Raw genomic sequence first — 20,083 nt, forward strand, 5'->3', positions numbered from 1 at the left:
ATACTTTTACCATTGAAGGGGGAGAACCAGTTTCCCACCATCGATGGTTTAGTGCTAACAATTATTATTATTTTTTTCATAGTGTCAGGGCACGGAGCTTAGCCCCGCCCCTGACACACACAAAGCAATGCCCCCGGGCTTTGATTGGCCCGCATTGCAGTTGACAGTAATGCAGCGGGTCACCATTGATGGTTCCTTTACAGATGGTTTTACACCATCAAGGTTATCCATCAATGGTACCATCGATGTTGACCATCGATGGATAACCTACCGATGGCCATCCCTACAAGAGACACCGTCAGCAAGGAGGCTTAATTTCCTTTATTACTAATTGCATAGCCCCCTTTACACCCCTAATTCCACAGTGAGTGAAGACTATTCAATTATTGGTAGTTTAAAACAAGAGCTTGATATAAAACAAGTTCTTCACGGGCAATGACATGATCCATAAAAGCTAACTCTTTACAGACAAAACAAATATGTATGATATAATCTGGGGAATTGAGCTGACATGAGGTGCATTGGGTGCTGAATTCTGGAGAAGCGATCTTCTGAGGCCTAGCGGGCCGGGGTCCAATGGTTCTTGCCAAATCCACCCTTCCATTCGGTTTATAGGTGGTGTGGCGGAGAATGGAGTCAGGTGACTGCGTGGACCAATAGCTTTCTATTTTTTGGTGCTGTCACACTCCCTCTAAGGTGCATTACCTAGCTGAGTTTTCAGGCTGACATCCCTGTACATGGCACCATATTTTTCGAGGTAAGTGGCAAGATGCTGCTACCCTGGGCCTGAGTTTCCTCTCAGTGGCAATGGGAATAATGCACCCCCTCCTGTGAAATAATGGCCTTCATTCCGAGTTGTTCGCTCGCTTGCTGCTTTTAGCAGCCGTGCAAACGCTAAGCCGCCGCCCTCTGGGAGTGTACCTTAGCTTAGCAGTAGTGCGAACGAAAGGATCGCAGAGTGGCACCAAAATATTTTCGAGCAGTTTCTGAGTAGCTCCAGACCTACTCCTAGCTGGCGATCACTTCAGACTATTTAGTTCCTGTTTTGACGTCACGAACACGCCCTGCGTTCGGCCAGCCACGCCTAAGTTTCCCCAGGCACGCCTGCGTTTGTATCTGACACGCCTGCGTTTTTCAGCACACTCCCTGAAAACGGTCAGTTGACACCCAGAAACGCCCCCTTCCTGTCAAGTACTCTGCGGCCAGCAGTGCAACTGAAAAGCTTTGCTAGACCTTGTGTAAAAGTACTACGGCTGTTGTGAAAGTACGTCGCGCGTACGCATTGCGCTGCATACGCATGCGCAGAAGTGCCACTTTTTTGCCTAATCGCTGCGCTGCGAACGAAAACAGCTAGCGAACAACTCGGAATGACCACCATAGGCAGGTACGAAGCTGAGGACAGGCATAGCACTCTAAGGTGACTTTTAATATCAATATATTTTAAAGTATAAGGGGGCAGATGTATTAACCTGGAGAAGGCATAAGGAAGTGATAAACCAGTGATATGTGCAAGGTGATAAAGGCACCAGCCAATCAGCTCCTAACTGTTCATTTACATATTGGAGCTGATTGGCTGGTGCCTTTATCACCATGCACATATCACTGGTTTATCACTTCCTTATGCCTTCTCCAGGTTAATACATCTGCCCCAATGTGTGTTATTCCTTACAATAAATGAATGGCAGTTTTTTTTTTTTTTAATAAATTCTTTATTTTGAAAGTGATGGTTTTTCACAAGTCAAGTTTTTGATAAACAAAGAACATTTTATTTTCTTAAATTGTATTTTGCTGTACTTAACTTTTCGTTCAATTAAATATCTTTTTATTGCAAGAAAGGAAAGCTGTCACACAGCCGTGGTAATACTATCTGTGACAGATTGCGGCATAGTGGAGAGTTGGTGCACCTCACACTAGCTTCCCTCTATGCAGCAGCCTGTGGGTAATGTGACCTCATCTGGACCACATTACTTTAGTATAGCAAGAGAGGAACACAGCAGGGAAGCTGTAGGTATTGTTTATATTTTCTAACATAGTGTATTAAAAAGTATGTAGCACTTTGTAACTCTCTAGTATGTACAAGGTATGTCCTAAAATGGACACCATAGTTAAAATATATTAGGCCTGATGTTGAGTTGAATGCATGCCTGTTGGAGGAACTTGGTTGTAAATGTGGTGACCTCGTGTAGGCAGCATTCTCTGAGTGCGTGCTGATGGAATTGCTGGCTGTGCAGGGTTAAACTTTTATTTTTCAACAATTATAGGCTGGTGCAAATGTGTATTGATGATGATGACGACTAATATAAATCCAAGCATACAGAGAGGGGGCAGGAGCACCACAACATGAGTACAGCTCTGTATATGGCTAATATGCATATTTATTTAGTGCACGCAATGTGGCAGTACAAACGGCTGATTTCAGGCCAACTCTGCATCGTGGGCCTAATTCAGGTTGGATCGCAATAAGCGCTCCAACCGCAATTTCTGATGAAAAGATGTGGGCCCTGGCGCAGTGCCTGTCCTGTGCGTGTGCCCGCAGAAAATGCAATCGCCTCTACTTGTCAATCAGACAGAGGCGGTCGCAGGGTGGGGGTGGGCGGGCAACGCTCTGTTTCCAGGGAGGAAACGGAGAGTTGCGGGGCCGGAGGTGGGCGAACAAGGGGCGGAGGCGGCCAAACGGGGGCGTATCACACGCAGCCGCCGTGATCAGGAAGATGGAGGCGAGTCTCCTGCGGCCGCAGCTAAGCTGCGTCGGCAGGAGGCTTCCACAGTTTCTGCTAACAAGCAGAAATTGCGAAGCGTTCGCAATTTTTGCTTGTTGAAGTGGGGGAGGCTCCTGTCAGCATGCTGGGCAGCCTTACCCAGCGATGGGCGGCAATCAGCATGCGCTCCAAAGGATAGCAAGAAGTCCCCAAGTCCATTATCTTTCATTACTAGTGATATACAGCTGTTTATGTATTAGACATGTATTATGGACTCCCTCCCCTCTTCTGTTGAGTTGTGAGTTACATACTTCTAGTGGAAAATTGTGACCAGTTGCGGGCTGGGCCGAGTGCCATCTGCCCTCCAGGCAAATACAATTTTAGTGATCCAGGATTGCCCACAAGCAGCCCTCTGTGAGTATATGTCTGTCTGCAGGAGTCAAGCAGAGTGCCAGCAGATGCTCCCGGGCCCGGTCGCTCTGTATAACACAATAGAAGCACCTGGGCAGCTGCGCCTCTCTAAGCTCCTCATCGCTATGTCAGATGATGTCAGGCTACACACCAATCTGCAGGGTTGCAAGCAGCCGTGTGCAGCACGGACGGTGTAATGGTTAGCATTACTGCCTCACAGCACAGAGGTCATGGTTTCAAGTCCCACCCTGGCCCTGTGTGGAGTTTGTATATTCTCCTCATGCTTGCGTGGGTTTCCTCCCACAATCCAAAAATATATTGGTAGGTTAATTGGCTCACAACAAAATTAACCCTAGAGCGAATGTGTGCGTTTACATGTGATAGAAAATATAAACTGTAAGCTTCACTGCGGCAGGGACTGATGTGAATAGCAAAACATTCTCTGTAAAGCACCGCGGGCTATATGTACGCTATATAAATTACTGGTAATAATAATAAAATACACAGATTGGGAGACAAGTCAACAGACCATAATAAAGCAGGAAAGTCTGCTGGCTATGCCGTGGGGTAGGGAAGTAGCTGTGAGGTGGACACTGATGGGGGGATGTGCATTGTAGGGAAGGAGTGGCCAGCTGCAAGGTGGATAATTAGGGGCAGTGGGGAGGGGACGACGACTCATGTTCTCATTATCTGGACTTCATTACTTTGGTGTAGGCTAGTTTTGTCTTTTACATGCAGAGGAATTAAAAAAGTGGGCCTGGATTGGTCCAGCTTGGAGACAATTCCCCGCTGTGTGACCGGGTGTGCTGGCTGTAAGAAGGTGTCTTCTTCGGGTAACTCTTTGATCGCTATCCCGTACCTATCCCTAATCACCATTGGTTGGGATGGGATTCTCACGGGAGAATCCCAGCACTTCGGCCATGCGTAGGCCACTCCGGATTGGTTCCCAGTGAGGGGGTGACAATGAGTTGTAAGCAGAAGTCACCGTAAGTACCACCTGTATTCTCTCAATATATATACCCTGCCTTCAGCCTTTACACTGGGCCTGCCACTCGCCGTGTGCATGCTCTGTGTCTTTATCTCACACATGTACACATTGGCTGCATAGTGTATGCATTGTACTCTATTCAGATTGTTTGCCTGTATATTATGCCTGTGGCAATGTGTGTTATGAGCTGCACACTGTTATCAGCTATACATGTCTACAGTGAGTTTAGTTCAGATACAATGGGGGTGATTCAGTTGTTTGTTGCGTGATAATTAATGGGCGCTCATAGTTGCAATTCAATTGTTTTGAGTACCCTTTAACTAACACGCTAATCATGCCCAGTTAGTCAATGTTCAGCCATGTAAAGTGGCTAAATACGACTAAACTAATGAACGTGAACGGAAAAATTTTGTTTAGGCACCCAAACAGCGACTATTCGCACATTTCAGCGCACCACCTCCGGGGGTGCAAACTGAGATTTCACTGCTGCTGCTAATGGGCGTCTGATTTGAGCAACAATTGAATAGCTCCAATAGATGCCTATTACTGTAGACATAGCAATCAATTGAATTGCCCCTAGTATGTATGGCGTTGTGTTTTTATGAATCGCATGTAAGGGACACATTTTGTATGTGGTTTAGTGGTATTGTCTCACATTCACATGTGGAACAAAATTTGTCATCTGTTACAGGTCTTGTTCAAAGCTTATGATTTTCCGTGACCTGTATGTGTATATAGGGTTTTCACGGAGGTCATTGATGTCTGGATGGAGTAGCACATTTAAGTGCCAAGGGCTGTTTCTTGTGAAATCAAGTGACTGCGCCTGTTCCACTAGGGTCTGTGCTGCGTAACATGAATTTGCCTGGCAAAATGGTATCTTGTGTGATGAAGAAATTGCTTGTTCTGTATTATATATTTATGTATGGGTGGGCTTTGCGCTGCGTATGTGTCAGAAGATAATTTTTCAGTCATATGCAGGTTTTTATGCCTAAATTGTTCAAATAAGATTGAATTATTTGTGCAATATATAATAATAGTTATAGCGGTGGAAGAAAATACCTTTTTTGCTTGAATCAGTGTGGTCAAAACCATTGATGTGACACTACTTTCTACTAGTGATGAGCGGGTTCGGTTTCCGAGAAACCGAACCCACCCGAGCTTTACCTTTTTTTACACGGGTCCGAGCAGACTCGGATCCTCCCGCCTTGCTCGGCTAACCCGAGCGCGCCCGAACGTCATCATCCCGCTGTCGGATTCTCGCGAGATTCGGTTTCTATATAAGCAGCCGCGCGTCGCCGCCATTTTCACACGTGCATTGAGATTGATAGGGAGAGGACGTGGCTGGCGTCCTCTCCGTTTATATACGAGACAGTTGATCTGATTGCTTTGCTTTGCTTGTTTATTTTACTATTGTGGGGAGGATTGGGGAGCAGCTGTTAGGAGGAGTACAGTGCAGAGTTTTGCTGATAGTGACCACCAGTTTTTTATCCGTTCTCTTCTCTGCCTGAAAAAAACGCTCCATACCATATCTGTGCTCAGTGTGCTGCATGATATATCTGTGCTGAGTGCACTGCTCACACTGCTTAATTGTGGGGACTGGGGAGCAGCTATAGCAGGAGTACAGTGCAGAGTTTTGCTGACAGTGACCACCAGTATACGTTTGTCTGCCTGAAAAACACTCCTGTGGCTTTTTTTTTTATACTAGTAGTTTTTTAGCAGTTTGCTGACAGTGTCCACCAGGTCCATTATACTGTATATAGCAGTACGGTAGGCCACTGCTGTACCCACCTCTGTGTCGTCACTCGCCATCCATTAAGTATACTATCCATCCATCTACATTGTATACCTGTGGTGGCTTTTTTTTTTATACTAGTAGTTTAGCAGTCTGCTGACAGTGTCCACCAGGTCCATTATACTGTATATAGCAGTACGGTAGGCCACTGCTGTACCTACCTCTGTGTCGTCACTCGTCATCCATAAAGTATACTATCCATCCATCTACATTGTATACCTGTGGTGGCTTTTTTTTTATACTAGTAGTTTAGCAGTCTGCTGACAGTGTCCACCAGGTCCATTATACTGTATATAGCAGTACGGTAGGCCACTGCTGTACCTACCTCTGTGTCGTCACTCGTCATCCATTAAGTATACTATCCATCCATCTACATTGTATACCTGTGGTGGCTTTTTTTTTTAAACTAGTAGTTTAGCAGTCTGCTGACAGTGTCCACCAGGTCCATTATACTGTATATAGCAGTACGGTAGGCCACTGCTGTACCTACCTCTGTGTCGTCACTCGTCATCCATTAAGTATACTATCCATCCATCTACATTGTATACCTGTGGTGGCTTTTTTTTATACTAGTAGTTTAGCAGTCTGCTGAGTGTCCACCAGGTCCATTATACTGTATATAGCAGTACGGTAGGCCACTGCTGTACCTACCTCTGTGTCGTCACTCGTCATCCATTAAGTATACTATCCATCCATCTACATTGTATACCTGTGGTGGCTTTTTTTTTTATACTAGTAGTTTAGCAGTCTGCTGACAGTGTCCACCAGGTCCATTATACTGTATATAGCAGTACGGTAGGCCACTGCTGTACCTACCTCTGTGTCGTCACTCGTCATCCATTAAGTATACTATCCATCCATCTACATTGTATACCTGTGGTGGCTTTTTTTTGTTATACTAGTAGTTTAGCAGTCTGCTGAGTGTCCACCAGGTCCATTATACTGTATATAGCAGTACGGTAGGCCACTGCTGTACCTACCTCTCTGTCGTCACTCGTCATCCGTTAAGTATACTATCCATCCATCTACATTGTATACCTGTGGTGGCTTTTTTTTTTACACTAGTAGTTTAGCAGTCTGCTGAGTGTCCACCAGGTCCATTATACTGTATATAGCAGTACGGTAGGCCACTACTGTACCTACCTCTGTGTCGTCACTCGTCATCCATTAAGTATACTATCCATCCATCTACATTGTATACCTGTGGTGGCTTTTTTTTTATACTAGTAGTTTAGCAGTCTGCTGACAGTGTCCACCAGGTCCATTATACTGTATATAGCAGTACGGTAGGCCACTGCTGTACCTACCTCTGTGTCGTCACTCGTCATCCATTAAGTATACTATCCATCCATCTACATTGTATACCTGTGGTGGCTTTTTTTTTATACTAGTAGTTTAGCAGTCTGCTGACAGTGTCCACCAGGTCCATTATACTGTATATAGCAGTACGGTAGGCCACTGCTGTACCTACCTATGTGTCGTCATCCATTAAGTATACTATCCATCCATCTACATTGTATACCTGTGGTGGCTTTTTTTTTTATACTAGTAGTTTAGCAGTCTGCTGACAGTGTCCACCAGGTCCATTATACTGTATATAGCAGTACGGTAGGCCACTGCTGTACCTACCTCTGTGTCGTCACTCGTCATCCATTAAGTATACTATCCATCCATCTACATTGTATACCTGTGGTGGCTTTTTTTTTTATACTAGTAGTTTAGCAGTCTGCTGACAGTGTCCACCAGGTCCATTATACTGTATATAGCAGTACGGTAGGCCACTGCTGTACCTACCTCTGTGTCGTCACTCGTCATCCATTAAGTATACTAATATCCATCCATCTACATTGTATACCTGTGGTGCCTTTTAGTTGTGCGCAGTAAATAGAGTAGTAGGCCATTGCTATTGATACTGGCATATAATTCCACACATTAAAAATGGAGAACAAAAATGTGGAGATTAAAGGGAAAGATCAAGATCCACTTCCACCTCGTGCTGAAGCTGCTGCCACTAGTCATGGCCGAGACGATGAAATGCCATCAACGTCGTCTGCCAAGGCTGATGCCCAATGTCATCGGAGAGAGCATGTAAAATCCAAAACACAAAAGTTCAGTAAAATGACCCAAAAATCAAAATTAAAAGCGTCTGAGGAGAAGCGTAAACTTGCCAATATGCCATTTTTGACACGGAGTGGCAAGGAACGGCTGAGGCCCTGGCCTATGTTCATGGCTAGTGGTTCAGCTTCAAATGAGGATGGAAGCACTCATCCTCTCGCTAGAAAAAAGAAAAGACTTAAGCTGGCAAAAGCACAGCAAAGAACTGTGCGTTCTTCAAAATCACAAATCCCCATGGAGAGTCCAATTGTGTCGGTTGCGATGCCTGACCTTCCCGACACTGGACGGGAAGAGCTTGCGCCTTCCACCATTTGCACGCCCCCTGCAAGTGCTGGAAGGAGCACCCGCAGTCCAGTTCCTGATAGCCAAATTGAAGATGTCACTGTTGAAGCACACCAGGATGAGGATATGGGTGTTGCTGGCGCTGGGGAGGAAATTGACAAGGAGGATTCTGATGGTGAGGTGGTTTGTTTAAGTCAGGCACCCGGGGAGACACCTGTTGTCCGTGGGAGGAATATGGCCCTTGATATGCCTGGTCAAAATACAAAAAAAATCAGCTCTTCGGTGTGGAATTATTTCAACACAAATGCGGACAACAGGTGTCAAGCCGTGTGTTGCCTTTGTCAAGCTGTAATAAGTAGGGGTAAGGACGTTAACCACCTCGGAACATCCTCCCTTATACGTCACCTGCAGCGCATTCATCATAAGTCAGTGACAAGTTCAAAAACTTTGGGTGACAGCGGAAGCAGTCCACTGACCACTAAATCCCTTCCTCTTGTAACCAAGCTCCTGCAAACCACACCACCAACTCCCTCAATGTCAATTTCCTCCTTACCCAGGAAAGCCAATAGTCCTGCAGGCCATGTCACTGGCAAGTCTGACGAGTCCTCTCCTGCCTGGGATTCCTCCGATGCATCCTTGAGTGTAACGCCTACTGTTGCTGGCGCTGCTGTTGTTGCTGCTGGGAGTCAATCGTCATCCCAGAGGGGAAGTCGGAAGACCACTTGTACTACTTCCAGTAAGCAATTGACTGTCCAACAGTCCTTTGCGAGGAAGATGAAATATCACAGCAGTCATCCTGCTGCAAAGCGGATAACTGAGGCCTTGGCAGCCTGGGCGGTGAGAAACGTGGTTCCGGTATCCATCGTTAATTCAGAGCCAACTATAGACTTGATTGAGGTACTGTGTCCCCGGTACCAAATACCATCTAGGTTCCATTTCTCTAGGCAGGCGATACCGAAAATGTACACAGACCTCAGAAAAAGACTCACCAGTGTCCTAAAAAATGCAGTTGTACCCAATGTCCACTTAACCACGGACATGTGGACAAGTGGAGCAGGGCAGACTCAGGACTATATGACTGTGACAGCCCACTGGGTAGATGTATTGCCTCCCGCAGCAAGAACAGCAGCAGCGGCACCAGTAGCAGCATCTCGCAAACGCCAACTCGTTCCTAGGCAGGCTACGCTTTGTATCACCGCTTTCCAGAATACGCACACAGCTGAAAACCTCTTACGGCAACTGAGGAAGATCATCGCAGAATGGCTTACCCCAATTGGACTCTCCTGGGGATTTGTGACATCGGACAACGCCAGCAATATTGTGGGTGCATTACATCTGGGCAAATTCCAGCATGTCCCATGTTTTGCACATACCTTGAATTTGGTGGTGCAGAATTATTTAAAAAACGACAGGGGCGTGCAAGAGATGCTGTCGGTGGCCCGAAGAATTGCGGGCCACTTTCGGCGTTCAGGCACCGCGTACAGAAGACTGGAGCACCACCAAAAATACCTGAACCTGCCCTGCCATCATCTGAAGCAAGAGGTGGTAACGAGGTGGAATTCAACCCTCTATATGCTTCAGAGGATGGAGGAGCAGCAAAAGGCCATTCAAGCCTATACATCTGGCCACGATATAGGCAAAGGAGGTGGAATGCACCTGTCTCAAGCGCAGTGGAGAATGATTTCAACGTTGTGCAAGGTTCTGCAACCCTTTGAACTTGCCACACGTGAAGTCAGTTCAGACACTGCCAGCCTGAGTCAGGTCATTCCCCTCATCAGGCTTTTGCAGAAGAAGCTGGAGACATTGAAGGAGGAGCTAAAACAGAGCGATTCCGCTAGGCATGTGGGACTTGTGGATGGAGCCCTTCATTCGCTTAACCAGGATTCACGGGTGGTCAATCTGTTGAAATCAGAGCACTACATTTTGGCCACCGTGCTCGATCCTAGATTTAAAACCTACGTTGTATCTCTCTTTCCGGCAGACACAAGTCTGCAGGGGTTCAAAGACCTGCTGGTGAGAAAATTGTCAAGTCAAGCGGAACGTGACCCGTCAACAGCTCTTCCTTCACATTCTCCCGCAACTGGGGGTGCGAGGAAAAGGCTAAGAATTCCGAGCCCACCCGCTGGCGGTGATGCAGGGCAGTCTGGAGCGAGTGCTGACATCTGGTCCGGACTGAAGGACCTGCCAACGATTACTGACATGTCGTCTACTGTCACTGCATATGATTCTCTCACCATTGAAAGAATGGTGGAGGATTATATGAGTGACCGCATCCAAGTAGGCACGTCAGACAGTCCGTACGTATACTGGCAAGAAAAAGAGGCAATTTGGAGGCCCTTGCACAAACTGGCTTTATTCTACCTAAGTTGCCCTCCCTCCAGTGTGTACTCCGAAAGAGTGTTTAGTGCAGCCGCTCACCTTGTCAGCAATCGGCGTACGAGGTTACTTCCAGAAAATGTGGAGAAGATGATGTTCATTAAAATGAATTATAATCAATTCCTCCGTGGAGACATTCACCAGCAGCAATTGCCTCCAGAAAGTACACGGGGACCTGAGATGGTGGATTCCAGTGGGGACGAATTAATAATCTGTGAGGAGGGGGATGTACACAGTGAAAGGGGTGATGAATCGGACGATGATGATGAGGTGGACATCTTGCCTCTGTAGAGCCAGTTTGTGCAAGGAGAGATTGATTGCTTCTTTTTTGGTGGGGGCCCAAACCAACCAGTCATTTCAGTCACAGTCGTGTGGCAGACCCTGTCGCTGAAATGATGGGTTCGTTAAAGTGTGCATGTCCTGTTTATACAACATAAGGGTGGGTGGGAGGGCCCAAGGACAATTCCATCTTGCACCTCTTTTTTCTTTCATTTTTCTTTGCATCATGTGCTGTTTGGGGAGTATTTTTTTGAAGGGCCATCCTGCCTGACACTGCAGTGTCACTCCTAGATGGGCCAGGTGTTTGTGTCGGCCACTAGGGTCGCTTAGCTTAGTCACACAGCTACCTCATTGCGCCTCTTTTTTTCTTTGCATCATGTGCTGTTTGGGGACTATTTTTTTCAAGTGCCATCCTGTCTGACACTGCAGTGCCACTCCTAGATGGGCCAGGTGTTTGTGTCGGCCACTAGGGTCGCTTAGCTTAGTCACACAGCTACCTCATTGCGCCTCTTTTTTTCTTTGCATCATGTGCTGTTTGGGGACTATTTTTTTCAAGTGCCATCCTGTCTGACACTGCAGTGCCACTCCTAGATGGGCCAGGTGTTTGTGTCGGCCACTAGGGTCGCTTAGCTTAGTCACACAGCTACCTCATTGCGCCTCTTTTTTTCTTTGCATCATGTGCTGTTTGGGACTATTTTTTTCAAGTGCCATCCGGTCTGACACTGCAGTGCCACTCCTAGATGGGCCAGGTGTTTGTGTCGGCCACTAGGGTCGCTTAGCTTAGTCACACAGCTACCTCATTGCGCCTCTTTTTTTCTTTGCATCATGTGCTGTTTGGGGACTATTTTTTTCAAGTGCCATCCTGTCTGACACTGCAGTGCCACTCCTAGATGGGCCAGGTGTTTGTGTCGGCCACTAGGGTTGCTGAGCTTAGTCACACAGCTACCTCATTGCGCCTCTTTTTTTCTTTGCATCATGTGCTGTTTGGGGACTATTTTTTTCAAGTGCCGTCCTGTCTGACACTGCAGTGCCACTCCTAGTTGGGCCAGGTGTTTGTGTCGGCCACTAGGGTCGCTTAGCTTAGTCACACAGCTACCTCATTGCGCCTCTTTTTTTCTTTGCATCATGTGCTGTTTGGGGACTATTGTTTTCAAGTGCCATCCTGTCTGACACTGCAGTGCCACTCCTAGATGGGCCAGGTGTTTGTGTCGGCCACTAGGGTCGCTTAGCTTAGTCACACAGCTACCTCATTGCGCCTCTTTTTTTCTTTGCATCATGTGCTGTTTGGGGACTATTTTTTTGAAGTGCCATCCTGCCTGTCACTGCAGTGCCACTCCTAGATGGGCCAGGTGTTTGTGTCGGCCACTTGGGTCGCTTAGCTTAGCCATCCAGCGACCTCGGTGCGTCTCTTTTTTTCTTTGCATCATGTGCTGTTTGGGGACTATTTTTTTGAAGTGCCATCCTGCCTGACACTGCAGTGCCACTCCTAGATGGGCCAGGTGTTTGTGTCGGCCACTTGTGTCGCTTAGCTTAGCCATCCAGCGACCTCGGTGCAAATTTTAGGACTAAAAATAATATTGTGAGGTGTGAGGTGTTCAGAATAGACTGAAAATGAGTGGAAATTATGGTTATTGAGGTTAATAATACTATGGGATCAAAATGACCCCCAAATTCTATGATTTAAGCTGTTTTTTAGTGTTTTTTGAAAAAAACACCCGAATCCAAAACACACCCGAATCCGACAAAAAATTTCCGGTGAGGTTTTGCCAAAACGCATCCGAACCCAAAACACGGCCGCGGAACCGAATCCAAAACCAAAACACAAAACCCGAAAAATTTCCGGTGCACATCACTACTTTCTACAGGGTGACATTTGCCCGTTGTGGCATAAATAAAGCATAGATAAAGCACGTGGGTGTGGTTCATAGGGTCGACCACACTTAGGTCGACAGTGACTAAGTCGACACCCAAAGTAGGTCGACACAAGCATTAGGTCGACATGACATAAGGTCGACATGGTTTTTTAAAAAAAAACCATTTGCTGTTGTTTTCTTCGTGATCAGGAACCCCAGTTAGTGCACCATGTCTCCTCGCATGGCGAGCAAAGGGAGCCAAGCTTTGGGCAAGGTACCTTGCTCCATTTCCTGCTGCACTCGGCACAGGTTACCGTTCCCAATTGTAGTCCACGTGGATCGTAAAGTATGAAAAAGTTCAATTTTTTTTTAAAAACTGTGAAAAACTCATGTCGACCTAGTGACCATGTCAACCTAGAAACCATGTCGACCTAATGCAGTTCAACCAATAGTAGTCGACCTAATGACTGTCGACCTAAGTGTGGTCGACCTAGAGACCGGATACCCTGGCGCAAGATTGTGATTTTTTGAGAATAAGAAATCCATACTTTGAACCATTTCCACAGCCCCAGTCCTGATGCCCTATTACATTAATTAGGATTAAGTGAGCAGTACAGTAACAAAAATATGTTTAACTTTTAATAAGGGGATGTAGCCCTGATGTTATACCTTTTAAATGCCATGAATTTTGAAAGCTTGGTACTCAATGTGTAACGAGTATGTAAAATACGTTAGAGTAACGAGTGTGTAAAATACGTTAGAGTAAACTAACAGGTTCATATGTTTCAGGCATGAATTAATCCTACCAACCTAATACCCCAATCCTTACCCTTAATCCAAAGCCTGCCCTAACCCTAAAAACCTAACTAACCAAACACCTAACACAAACCCCTAATCCAACTTTAATCCCTATAACCACACTCTAAAAGTGCAGACTAGGGGCCTGATTCAGACCAGATCGCTGTGCTGCAAATTTGCAGAGGTCTGCGATCAGATAGTCGCTGCCCATGGAGAGTGAAAACCTGTCCCGTGCAAGTGTGCAAATGCATGTGTGCGCTGTGTGAAAATTCCACCAGACAGTGGAAGACTGCAAATCCATTCGCAACTCACTCACCATCGAATTATTTTTCCGTACTGTGCAGTCTGTGAGTAGCCCAGGACTTACTCCTACAGTGCGATACAAACAGGCTGATCGAGGCCGGAGCAGACGTCACACACCCTCCCTGAAAACGCTTGGGAATGCCTGAGTTGTTCCTGACACTCCCTAAAAACGGCCAGTTACCACCCACAAACATCCTCTTCCTGTCAATCACCCTACGAACACCCGTGCAATCAAAATTTTCGCACCATCCTGTCACTGTTTGGCGACATGCCTGCGCATTGCGGTGCATGTAGAGTCATTCGATAATCGGCCGCTGTGCGAATTCGCACAACAGTGATCAGGTCTGAATCGGGCCCTAGATACCCCAAATGGTTCTTATCTGCCTTTAAATTCTATGGGGGAGATTCAAATGTTTGAAAAGTCGTCTGGGAGTCTATTTTTTCCTGTCTATTAGATAGGAAAAAACAGACTCCCAACTGACTTTTCAAACATTTGAATCTCCCCCTATGTTTCTATAACTCAGGCCTAGATTTATCAAGCCTTGGAGAGTGATAAATTGTACAGTGATAAAGTAATAACCAATAAGCTCCTAAATATAATTTTTCAAACACAGCATGTAATATGGCAGATAAGACCTGATTGGCTGGTACTTTATCACCATGCAATTTTTCACTCTGCAAGGCTTGATAAATCTGGGCCCTAGTCTCTTTCCTGTTAATACAGAATGCTGGCAGACATGTGTGTAATTCGTTACAGGTATACATACAGTATACACACACCTGATCCAATCTTGCAAAAGGTGGAATACCGAAACGCGTTGTTTGGACTTCATGCTGTACCTGTGGACACAGGAGAGGGAATCCATTTGGAAAGTCTGATAAAAGCTATCTGCGGTGGTGCCGAGCTTTTCAGCCCAGGATCTTGTTTGCCATCCAGCCAGCCCAGCGCAGCACCAGGACATGGTGAGAGACTTATCCTGAAAAATTCATTGATTACCCCTGATGAACTGTGAGCCACGGTTTTGCTATCTGGTACTATGTATCAGTTTTAATTGATTATTGTGTATATGTATCCATTTTTATAAATTATTATTAAAAAAATGTCAAATCATTTTCTTGCATTGCCAATTGATGCATGCAGAAAAAGCTGAGCTTGAGACATCTAGGGGTGTTTTTAGCGCCAACAATAATACCCACCTTCTTGAATTGTGACAGATATAAGGGGAACTAAGTGCTCATTCCCAAAGGGTTTATTGTGGCTGCTTTACACCCTTAACAGCGCATTATTTGGTGTATTAAACCTATAAAATTTGTATATACACACACCTGGCCAGACTCCCCCGGCTGAGTCTATTCCAAGGGCCTGTCAATATAACATCAGGTCACACTACATACTGGATAGGTAAATGGCTGTTGGTGATTTAGGTCATTGTCAGCAGTCTGACAAGCTGTCACGAACATGCGCCAACGGTGTGCTTATACTGTACAAGAAGAGTGTTAGGGTTTGTTTTCCTTCTATGTGGTTCTGGATACAGGCAGATATTAGCTAGGTTTAAATGACAGTATATCAGGGACTGTAGAGTAATGACAGGCCCTTAGAAATAAGCCCATCAAATAATGCATTTGTATTCAAATGCAATTTCCTAAAATGGGCAAGTTTGGAACCAGAATGATCTGTGTGTAGAGTGCCGTTCCTGTATAGAGCTTTGAGAATTTGGAATGTCGGCAAGTGTAATTACAAAAATTCAAAAGTGCAAAAATTAGTATACTTTCAGGTGCTGTGAGGTGGTTATTGTATATTGATTCCTAGGTTTTATATCAGTAACTCCTACAGTCTTTGTTTTAAGCGCCCCGCTGATTATTGGGCACCCAACTGAGAAAATTCAGTGTTTTTGGGCACCTATTAATCATTGCACTTGTTGGGCTTAGCTATGAAGCACCTCAAGAGGCTGTGAGCAGAAATGTGTGCACGCACGCCATTCGCACCCCATCGGGGCGTAGTGTTTATAACAATTTAATTCCCCCACTGTTTGTCATACAGGACTGGTAGGTGATGTATTTGATTATAGTTTTTATACATAATGATTTTTCATATATTATATTACAATTTTAAATAACATCCCCATTGTCGGGCTTGAGGGTTGTGTCTGGCTTGGGTAGGCGTGGGAGCTGAAGGTGTGTAGATGAAGCTGGGAGGTTTGATCCAGCTCTGGCTCACAGAGCAAAGGTAGCCGGAGAACACTGCTAGCTGGGACTTGGTGATAGCAGTGGATAACCCGAAGGCATATATAGAACTGGTAATAAACTTTATTGTACATGAAAATGGAACTGGAGAGTGAAAGGACAGGAACCAGAGTAGAAGTGGAACTTGACTGCAACTAGTAGGTGACCAGACTGAAACCAGATGATGACTGGACTGGAGCCAGATGGTGACTAGACTGGAACCGGAATAGTAGCTGTAGCCAGACTGGAACTGGAATAGTAGCTGGAGCCAGACTGGAATCAGAACGGTGATACTAGATGCAAGTCCACTTAATTACAAGACTGGATCTGGAAGCTGGAGCACACTGGGAGTATTTACCAGATTGGAACTGGTAGCTGACGGCACTGGAACAGGTAAGTAGCGAGAAGCAAGTCCTTTGATAGAGCAGACTGGAACACTATGGTAGATGGAGACTTGTATGTACCAGACTAGAACTGGTATAGAGCGGACTGGGTCCGTACAGATACAGTTTACATGACATTATTTTTTTAGACCAGGGGTGGGGAACCTCGGGCCGAAGCCGTTTGCTCCGGCCCACCCGCTTCTGTCAGTGAGACACGCCGCCGCTCAGTCCGGCGGCAGCATGTCTCAGCTGTCAGGACAGGGAGAAGAGCGCGGCGATGTTGGATGACGGCGGCGGCGTGTAGGACTTCAAACTAGCCGCCGCTTTGTGAGCCAATCAGAGCTCGCGGACCGGCAGCCAATCAGGAGCCGCAGCTGCCGGCCCGCGAGCTCTGATTGGTTCTCGCACCGGCGGCTGGTTTGAAGTCCTACACGCCGCCGCCGCCACCCGACATAGCCGCGCTCTCCTCCCTGTCAGCAAGCAGCGGTAAGCAACACGGGGGGGGGGCATCTGTATACCTGGCACTGTGGGGGCATCTGTATACCTGGCACTGAGGGGACATCTGTATAGCTGGCACTGTGGGGTCATCTGTATAGCTGGCACTGTGGGGTCATCTGTATAGCTGGCACTGTTGGGGCATCTGTGTAGCTGGCACTGTGGGGGCATCTGTATAGCTGGCACTGTAGGGGTATCTGTGTACCTGGCACTGTGGGGGCATATGTATACCTGGCACTGTGGGGGCATCTGTATACCTGGCACGGTGAGGGGCATATGTATACCTGGCACGGTGAGGGGCATTTGTATACCTGGCACGGTGAGGGGCATTTGTATACCTGGCACGGTGGGGGGCATTTGTATACCTGGCACTGTGGGGGGCATTTGTATACCTGGCACGGTGGGGGGCATATGTATACCTGGCACGGTGGGGGGCATATGTATACCTGGCACGGTGAGGGGCATATGTATACCTGGCACGGTGAGGGACATTTGTATACCTGGCACGGTGAGGGACATTTGTATACTTGGCACTGTGAGGGGCATTTATATACCTGGCACTGTGGGGGCAATTGTGGATCTGGCACTGCACTATTGGGGGCATATGTGTATCACGTCCCATTTTAACTGGCCATACCCATTTTTTTTGGCGCGCGCGCGCCTCCGGCGCACACACACAGTACCTCTAAGGGGCAGACCTACTGGGGGGCAGGGTAATTTTTTTAAATTGAGAATTTTTGTATGGCCCCCGAAGGATTTTATAAATATCCAAATGGCCCTCGTTAGAAAAAAGGTTCCCCACCCCTGTTTTAGACCATCAAAGTTAAACCACAATTATTGACTTTACAAAGGTACATTAAACACATAAAAGTAACACACATGTATATAAGGCCCTTGAACTATATTTACTAATTCAGATATGTTTATTGAACTCATTTTCAGGTTCACCAATGTACAATATACTAGCAAGAAAAACAGAAATATGTAATGGTGTATCAACTCAAAGCATGTAAAGCCAATTCATATTATATATATATATATATATATATATATATTGCATGTGATCCGGCTCTCCTTTAGACTGGCACCGGGTGCCTCCGAAAACATGAATACAAACAGGCAGCAAGCGTGGCACTCCAGGTGTCTAACCTAATAAGTCACTCAGGCAGGCGGTATAAGATACAACGTTTCAATGCCGGTTTAATAGGTATACCTGAGGAAAATGCCCTATTAAACCGGCATTGAAACGTTGTATCTTATACCCCCTGCCTGAGTGACTTATTAGGTTAGACAACTGGAGTGCCACGCTTGCTGCCTGTTTATATGTTTTATACTATAAATGATAATTGGGTATATTGAGCTGTGGGTCTGTTATTCATGGCAGAACATGATGTACTGTGGAGTCACTTATGGCCTGTACAGCAGTGGCCAGGGGTGGTTCTCTTCCACTGTAGCAGAGTGTGAACAGAATCATTTTAGCTCTAGATTACTGCATTGTTGTTGTTAAATTTTGATTGTCACCAATGACGAACCTGGTCAGTTGTTCTTATCTGATCTCACTGCACACAGCAAACAGCTTCCTTTGGGGAACATGCAGAGCCTGATTAAGACCATATCGCATACTTGCCTACCCACTCGGAATGGCCAGGAGGCTCCTGAAAATCAAGTGCCAGTCCCGGCTCCTCGGAAAGGTTGGCAAGTCTCCCGCAGCACCGCAGCTCTACCCCCCCCCCCCCCCCCCCCATCGACTGCCCACTTACAGAGCACAAGTGGGCAGTCCAAAAGGACTTGATGACGTGATCAGCATTGAATCACGTCATCGTAGCCCTGACCCCACTGTACAATGCCTGTAATATGGGGCCATAGGCAAAATAATGGTATGAGACCATCCACTATAGGGCCAGATGCATCATCGCTCGGAAAGTGATAAAATGGAGAGTGAAAAAGTGTCAGACAATCAGCTCCTAACTGCCATTTTTCAAACACAGCCTGTGACACGGCAGTTAGGACCTGATTGGCTTGCACTTTTTCTTTCTCCATTTTATCACTCTCCAAGCGATGATGCATCTAGCAGTGAGTTTATCGTAGGCAGGGCCAGAATCAATAGGGGAATGCTGGTACAGCACTCCCCGGCCCAGACACTATGAGAAGGAGGGCCCAGCCTGTTCCTACTGCCCGCCAGTTGCTATTGTGCAAATTCCACAAGGTGAATGGGGCCCCCAGCCGTTCCTCTGCCTGACATCCCGCCCACCTGTCTGCCTACCTGCCTGTGCAGCAAGGGATGGAGGGCTTCAGTCCTACCGCCAGCCGGCTGCTGCCTGTTGCTCACTGGCACTGCACAATAAAGTTTATTATGCAGTGCGCTGTCATGACATCACACTGCGCCACTGGAGAAGAGAGGACCCACGCGCCTGAGGAGCACTAGTACATGCATATATGGCACAGACAGCCACCTGTTCATATTGGTTTAAATAAAAACAGGTGGAGGGGCAGCTTCAAGACAATATAGGACAAGTACAGGTTATATAAACACATGTCAGCATGCGACACTGACATAAGTATCAGATTGGCAGAAAACCTAGGGATTTTGTGCCGTCAAAGGGAGTATTGAAGAGAAGACAGGTTAAGTAAGAGATGGAAAAGAACATGAGGAAAGAGGGCCCTGCTTGTGAAAGCTTACATTCTAAAGGGGAGGGGCAGACAGGGGTGACACAGATGGGTTATAGACAAAGAGCGTGGGACAGAGGGCTTAGGATGAGAGACTGCTGGGTTTGAGGAAGAAATGGGTCTTGAGAGCCCGTTTGAAGTTTTGTAGAGAGGCGGAGAGTCTGAGGGGGAGAGGTAGAGAGTTTGGCTGCTCTGAACACAAGACCAGTGAAGAACCCAACCATGCTATTAGCTAGGCATATGGCATGTACTCCTAATATCATAAACGGGACTATTATTTTCTAAGCATATTTCTTTAAATGGCTAATGTATTTGACTCCTTGTTGCATGACTTTAAATCAGACGTAATAAACATTACAGCAGAAGCTAAGTACATTCAATATGTATCAGTAATGCATACACTTCACTTCTAGAGTAAA

At 46.3% G+C, this 20,083-nt stretch overlaps 1 protein-coding gene across 2 annotated transcripts in view; it reads left to right on the plus strand.

Moving 5' to 3' along the window:
* The window catches only part of PIGC (phosphatidylinositol glycan anchor biosynthesis class C), a 237,822-nt gene extending 222,864 nt beyond the window's left edge, over positions 1-14,958 (plus strand). For both annotated transcript variants that reach the window (XR_010186753.1, XR_010186754.1), the window contains one exon: positions 14,654-14,958. The gene's annotated coding sequence lies outside the window, so the exon portion shown is untranslated. The remainder of the gene's footprint in view (positions 1-14,653) is intronic.
* Positions 14,959-20,083: the final 5,125 nt, after the last annotated feature.

The sequence above is a fragment of the Pseudophryne corroboree genome, chromosome 9, assembly GCF_028390025.1.
Source record: "Pseudophryne corroboree isolate aPseCor3 chromosome 9, aPseCor3.hap2, whole genome shotgun sequence".
Lineage (NCBI taxonomy): Eukaryota > Metazoa > Chordata > Amphibia > Anura > Myobatrachidae > Pseudophryne > Pseudophryne corroboree.